At 29.0% G+C, this 8,122-nt stretch overlaps 1 non-coding gene across 1 annotated transcript; it reads left to right on the top strand.

Annotated features, from left to right (window-relative positions):
• The first annotated feature begins 5,183 nt into the window (after positions 1-5,183).
• Positions 5,184-5,348, top strand: LOC135949638 (U1 spliceosomal RNA). The gene has a single exon (XR_010575889.1). It is a non-coding gene; the product is annotated as a U1 spliceosomal RNA (small nuclear RNA).
• Positions 5,349-8,122: the final 2,774 nt, after the last annotated feature.

Genomic DNA, 8,122 nt, shown 5'->3' with positions numbered 1-8,122 from the left:
TGGTTTTACTGCATTATTAATTTAAAACAAACTGAAATCAACTAACTCAACTGAACCTTAAGTATTATTATTGGACCAATATAAAAAAAAACAAAAAAAAACATATACAAACAAACTTGATCGAACCTCTAATATACAGTGGCAACAACAGTAGAATACCCTCCAACAAAAATCTATACAATATTTATTTGTATGTAAAATAACAAATAAAAATGTAGCAAAATTTATTCGAAAAGATACAACACATGTACGCAAAAAAAAAGGTTTTTTATTCAAATTTATAAGCATCAAACACCGCGGCGCACACGAGATCAGAGTTTTTAAAACATCATTTAGTGATTTTTTAATGATCAATGCTAGAAAAAACAAAACAAAAAGACGAAAAGAAGCAAAATTAAATAATACTTAATACTGGTGTTGTAGTAGAAATAAATAAACAGTTAAATATAAGAATTATTAATGATATGCAAAAGAATCATACAATAATAAATAAATCTAAACAAAAAAAATACTTTAAAAAAAATTAAGAAGTTTCAAGTACGAGTACAAACAAATTAGCTTGACGGTTGATCACAATGACCCAATGAACTTCTTCCATAATATTATATTTATTCTGTAGGGTTTTATGTTGAAGCAAACAATAGATACAATTTTTAAATCAGAATTTGTTTAACATGTTGTAAAAAGTTGATTTTTTGTAAAAAAAAAGTTCTAAATAACAAACACATCTTTATGAAATTACAAGTTTAATGAATTTGTTATTAAACCTGTATTGATTTGATGGTGTAATTTTGAAAATTGTTTACTTGACTTTGACAGGAAGTAAATTCCCAATGTAACCAAAATTTATGTTCTATTGTTGAAATGTTTTTTGTTTACCTCTTTTGTTACAAACAATTTTATGTTATTAATTAATTTGTGTTTAATACAAACCACAGTGATTAATCAGGATAAGTTTTAAAATCACAAAAAAGTTCATAAAGCTCAAAAGAAAAATAAAAACTTTATAATATTGGGTCTATAACTTAAAAATGCGGAATTTGTTCAAATTTTTAGATTTTGTTTTGAAACATTTGTACAATTATGATTCGCTCAACGTCATAATTCAAAAAAAGTCATTTCGAGAAAAACTACTTTGAATGTTTTATGACATTTTACTATTTCTTAAATAAATGCTCAATGAGATTTCAGATATAAAACCTGATTTAACCCTCCGTTAGTAGCAATTCTTTTTAAATCGAGACTAGTCGCAATGTATCAAATTGATATCAATAAAAAAAGGCGCGTTTGAAAATAATCTCTTCACTTTTTATTTCGAAAACATAAAAACAATAAAAGCAATGTATTTAAGAGAGTAATACAAAAAAAATTGCAGTATAAATATTATAATTTTATAGTTTCAGCAATTAAATTCTTCTAATTCGAATGGCTGTAGTTTTGCAATTTGGCCTCTAATATCACTAGCTTCTTTTTTAATGGGATCATGAGTTTCCTTTTTAAATTCATATTTAATTGGTCTACAGTATATTGTCCAAGATGGTGTTTGATTTTTGAAAATATCATTTATTTGCATCCTAATGCTTCGAGTCTTCCGAATTCTTTATCAATCGCAATGATACAAATGAAATCATTAACATATCTGTGTCTGAAGTACATATCTTCAAATACTTATTGTATTGTTTTTGTCCAAAAGTACCATCACATCTCCTTTTGCAAAAGATAGTTTCCATATTTTTTGAAGTTGTACTTCTGTCAAAATCGGTGTTAGCAGCCGTTATGTGATAATATGATGGCTAGATATTTGAGACTTTTTCAATCGCACGCAATCTGAGCTGAGTATATTGCTGTTTTCATCTTCATCGCTTGGCGTTGGAATACTTTTAATAATCCGTTTTGTTCTCACTGGACTAGCGTTAAAAAATTGTTTAATGATATCGACTTTTGTGAGTTGTTTCTGTGATCGAAATTTATATAGCAAAATTTCTTGAATATTTTCACATCTGATTTCTTCATTGATATCCTTAAGATTTCGCCTTTTATATATATCGTTACAGTTGTCGAGTGATTTTGGGGTCTCCCAATATTGTTTTGTTCGCTCTTTAACCAGTTTTCAAAGCTAATATATGTAAATTTGCTCCATCCAACTTTTTTGTAGCGCTTTGTTAAGTTTTTGACGAAATCAGTTATTTTATTTTCCAAGTCCAAAAGTTTACTTTTCTTTGCACGTAACGTAGAACATCTTCCTGCTTTTCGTTTTTAAAATACTCTTCGGATAATTATTTACAGCAGAAGCTCTCCAAGTTTTATAAAGATTTTAAAATTTGTTATTATTTAGATATGGGCATTTGTTGTAACGTGACAATTTGTAAGACAAAATGTTAAAAAAACAAGTAAGAGTACTATATTCGGCCGTGCTGAATCTTAAATACCCTCCACCTAAATATGATGGTATAACAACTGAAATAATACTTAATAATTGTTACTTAATAATTGTTAGAACGTATGAAATTTAACAATTTATATACTTAATAATTAGTTAATACGTTTGGATCAACATTTTTCCTTGTTAACCTCAAGTGAAGAAACAGAGCATAAAAAAGGGTATACAAATATATTTGGTCAAATATGGGCCGATCCACAAAAAATTTCGTGTTGTAATTTTTTTAAGCACGAAAGTTATTTTTCCTGAATTTTTTGTGGATACTGCAATTTTGTAGGTATTTACAGACCATATAACCATATTTCGGGAAGAAATTTGTATGGCGGCTAGGAGAAATCATGGACCGATTCTTATAATTTTCGCCAGAGTTAGTCCCTTTAACATAAAAATAACGTGTGTAAAATTTTATTTTATTATCTGCATTATTTTTAAACAAATAACAACTATATTAAAATTATCAAGTTTTTTTTTAGGTTGTCTCACACTTTGGTTCATAACTCTGGTTCCACTGAACCGATTTTGCTGATTTTCAATACCAAACTGCTTAGGAGAACAACAAGCATTTTTTTTGCAAGTCTACCAAGTTTGTTTGCCTATTTTGGACGTGAGCGTGTTTTACACAGACAGACAGACGGACATGGCTCAAACGACTTAGAATTTCATAAGGATCAAGAAAATATATACTTTGTTGGGTCTCAGATGAATATTTCTCAATGTTACACACGGAATGACAAACTTATATATACCCTCATTCAGCACTTGTGGTGGTGGAGAGGTTCGGCCCCAAACCATGACCGAGCCACCACTTTTGGAATGATGTTCTTCGGTTGTAGCTAGGCTTGCTAGATCAAAATTGACATTCAGAAGAAAAAGCTCGATATTTCTTGACGTTAAAGAAAAGAAAAATGATTTTTCTTGACAATTTAAAATTCAGTTAAATTAGCAAACTCATATGAACAAATTTGGTGCGTTTCTGAATATTTTACCGTGTTTGAGGATATATAAAGGGTATTTCAAATAAAACAATTAAAAATACAACAACGTTAATACGTTAATACGTAAATAATATTTTATTAACAAAAACAAGTAATAAAATTACATTTAATTCAGACTTCACTACTAAATTAATATTAACAAAAACTTAAAAACAAATTTAAACAAATTAGTATCATCTGGTGTAAGTAAATACTGCTGAAAATTTCTACAATTTTCATCACAATTTTGTATAAGGAATTTATACTTTTTGAAAAGCTAACTCTACATAAAATATTTGCATTTTCAATAGAAAAATATTTTTAATTGTCAAAAGTTATATATACATATTTTTGAATAATAAACAAATGTTTTTGACGTGGCAAATTAATTTGATGGAAAAATTTCAAAAATTACTTTTTAGCTTAACAAATGAAATTTTTTCATGATTCTTGACACGCATTGAAAAAGCTTGACAATCAAGCCCGTCTGGCAACCCTAGTTGCAGCTCTTCATTAGGTTTGCGCGAAATTTTTTGTTTCCTTTCACAACCGAATAAATTGTACTTGCTTTCATCACTAAAAAGCACATTCGCCCAGAAATCTTTTGATATGTCTCATACTTTTTTCTGTATATTTCGCTTATTAATGGTTTTTTTCTTGGCTATGGAATCAGCTTTTTCGCACTGTTTCTGAATGAACATTATTGTGGTCTTTTTCCAAAGTGTTTCGAATTTCCACGGCTGTTGATTTAGGATTTTTGCTAAAAATTCTTATAAATCGCTCAAATGGTGGGGAAATTTTGGGTGGACGTCCAGTTTTTTGCTTGCTTGCTAGGGATTGAGACTCAGACAAATTTTTTATTACATTCTGCACTGTAGACTTGGTACGTCAAACATTTTTAGCAATTGATTTTAAAATATGTTCACGCATTTCGATACAAATGTGCTTTGTTTTCTTATCCATTTTAACAAAAAAGTAAAATTTTTTCTTAAAATTACTGCAGTCTTTATTTTATATTATTTTTTTCATTAAATCTACTTATTTTTGGTATCCTATGTATAATTATCTGTGCTACCATATTAAGCGCAGTAAGTTGATCGGACTTTTTCGATCAGAAAACCAGGGTTATTCTTAAACTCAAATTTTAAAGGGGTTACGTACTATTATCTGTGTGACTGTATGCATATTGTATTAGATAATAATATAATAAAATTAATTTAATAATTTAACAGTATTTTGTTGCGTTTAAACCAAAAATTATTTATACACTTGTTTTAAGAACACAACACAATACAACCAACAAGTATTTTACACATTTAAATTGATTTATAAATAAAGCACATCAGTGAATGAAGTTCAGAACAAAAACACAACAAAAATAAGTGCAAACGTAAAGTAAAAATAATAAAATAAACAATAATCAACGACTTTCAGAGTCAGCTACCACAACCATTGCTGGTACATATATAAAAACCCAATGAATTAAATTATTTTAGCTGCAGTAGTGCTCCATCAAGTCGTTCGTTATTCGCTTGTGTGCCTGATAACGAATGACGAAGCAAAACAAAGTAAAAACAAAAAAACAACCACCATCCAAACAAATGTATACAAGATACCGGCAAATAGCGCATATCCATTCGAATGTGTTTCCTTTGTTGTTACGCAAATATTTGTTCGTAGAGTAGTAATATCAATTTTTGTTTGCAAATAATTCTCATTTGGTTTATACAATTTATTGCATAAGATGTTGAAGTTTAGCGCAAAAAAGCATACTTACCTGGCGTAGGGGTTACCGTGATCATGAAGGCGGTTCCCCCGGAGTGAGGCTTGGCCATTGCACTTTCGGCTGAGTTGACCTCCGCGATTATTCCTAATGCGAATAACTCGTGCGTGTAATTTTTGGTAGCCGGGAATGGCGTTCGCGCCGTCCCGACGCTTAACAATAAATTTCAGTTCTTACTTAAGGCACAGAATATACAGAAGTGACAAATTTGACGTTTAAAAAACGCCAAATCAGATGTTAGGGCAGTTCTCATAAAAAGAGATACAATATATTTTGTACTACAATATCAGTGATGTGTTAAAGCAAAACGCTATATACAACACGAATTTGGTAGACAAAGAAATGTGAACAAACAAATAATTTGTAAGACAATTTTTTCGTAGTCTGTGGCACAAAATTTTTTAAAATGGAAAATTATAAAAATGTGTGTATTGTTTACGTGTAAATTTAAATGAAACAAAATTCTTGGTTGATTTTTACATTTACAAAATAAAACTCCACATGTACAATGGCAATTAAAAGTGAAATATTACAAAAATAAATGATTGCATCAAACTAAATCGGAAAGAAATTGAATTATTGCGGCAGAAAATTAAGACTAAAACAAAATGAAAAGGGCAGTTACTAAAAATGAAACAAATATAGAACTATATTATTTTCTGTCTCGTGACGCCTCTGTATACTTTGTGCTTAAGGTATTTCATTAAAAGTTTTGTTAAAAAATGCTTTTCTTGCAAGAAAAAAAGATGCTCTTTTTAGCAATAATTGCCAATATCCCGATATAACAGAAAAAAGTCATAATTTCAAATTTTAAAAAGGCAAAGATATATAATAGAGGAATTTTTATTTAAAAAGTAAACGAACAATTCCAATTAATTTGTGTTTTCTAATCATCTCAATAAAATATGCTCAATTGATTACATGCACACAAAAAATTCTTCATGTGGTTGAATTTTGACTGGAAAAATTTTAAATTTTTTCAAACTTTCTTTTTATCTATATAAAACTGTGTTTATAGCCCACAGATCCCGATCAGACCAGTCGTTTCGCCAGATTTATTTCTAAATGCCCACTGTGCATTGTTTATTCAATCAACATACGGAATATAACAACACAATATAGCAGTTCCAAAAAAATTTGAGTAGTATATCCACAGATAAAATTTAAATGAAGAAACGAGGAACTGAAAAATAAATTGGCTAAATGCGCAATTTCTTTCATTATACCCAATACTGCAGTTAATAATCTTCTAAATATTTTTAAAGATCACATTGATGGGTTGAAAAAATGGGATCTGGGAATAAATGTATTATGGAGTACTGAAAAATAAGACTGTTCATCAAAATCCCTACTTAATATTATTGATGGATTACCTTAAAAAAAATTTGTGGACGAAATAAAGGAAATTAAAACTAATGGAGTAATGTTTCAAAGTTCTATATATATAGGGCCAAATGTAGAGCTTTTATTTGCGATGCTCCGACTCGAGCTTTTGTGATAGGGATAAAAGGACATATAGGATATAACAGCTGACCAAAATGATGTACAGACTTGAGAATCAAAATCATCATAAATAAGTGTATGGCAAGCTTGGAAATAGAGAAACTGGATGTCGATATGGTAAAATGTTTTCCAAATGATTATATGCACTTGGTTTGTCTAGGAGTTACAAAATCGATTTTAATCAATTGGATAAGAAAAAAACAACATATTGTATCAACTTAAATAAATTTATTTGTGTCATGTTTTTGAGGAATCAAATTCCTAAAGAATTAGCAAGACAACCTCGTTTGCCGCTCATAGCGATGACATATAAACTTACGGAGCTTTGTTTTCGTATAGTGCTTTCCAAATTGAAAACATCATCAAATTGGCAGCCAATTATATTAAAGAATCGTAGAAGAATGTATGTATAATTAAGCTTGCAACACCAAAAGATCTTACAAAATCCAAACAAAGTAAAAATATATATACAAAAACGGCTTGTTATTTTCCTCAGATCGACCAAACAATAAATACAGCACTGGAGTAAAATTGCATAGGATACATTCCATAAATAACGAGAATACACCTGTTGTAAAATCTCAAGAGACTATAAACCTTAAAAATTAATTTAATTATCCAATAGTATCTAGCATTTCAAACTACGGACAATTTTACGCTGTTGGACATCGATTGAAAATAAAATTGTAATGTTCGAAAATCTTGAAAAAAAAACTCATCAATTTTCATGAATTACTGAGAATCATATTGTAGAACTTGCAACAAAGAAAGCTAAATAAGTATATACTATTAAGTAAAAATATGATTTTGTTCTTTAGTTATAGATATCAAGACTAATAACAGAATATTGCAAAGATTGTTAGAGGAAATAAAACTCTTGCAAAATAATTTACGCCACTACATTCAAATAAAACAAAAATGTTACCAAAAACTCTGTTATAAAGAAAAGAAGATTTTTTTAATCTTGAAAAACAAATTCAATAATCAGAAGAAAATTGTATGAAATTGGTATGATTTGGTATTCCAAAAGTTATTATTTGCATTTAGCAAAGGCAATTTGTAAATTATGATTTTTATCTTTTACAGGTTAATGAGGTCAACGAAAAAATAAATGGAAATTCCATTAAATTTATAAAAAAATTATTGGAGATTTTGTGGCTCGAAAATATTTTTTTTGCAGGTTCTGTCTATGAGGCTGACGTACTTGGTCCAAGTGATGGTGAAACTGGAGGTAGAGGCGAGGAGGGCGTAGCCAATGGTGTGCACTGTGACGACAATGATGATAATGTGGAAGAATCTGTATAAATGAAAAACAAATTTGTACAATATTGTTTGATTTTATTATAACTATTATTATTAAGAAACAAACAGAATTTATTAAAGTTATAGGTTTAAGTTTTCAAAGTTTGGTAGTAGAAATAA

Source organism: Calliphora vicina, chromosome 1 (genome assembly GCF_958450345.1).
Source record: "Calliphora vicina chromosome 1, idCalVici1.1, whole genome shotgun sequence".
NCBI classification, from domain to species: Eukaryota; Metazoa; Arthropoda; class Insecta; order Diptera; family Calliphoridae; genus Calliphora; species Calliphora vicina.
Note: the sequence above shows the minus strand (reverse complement) of the source record. Positions and strands in the feature narration are given on the sequence as shown.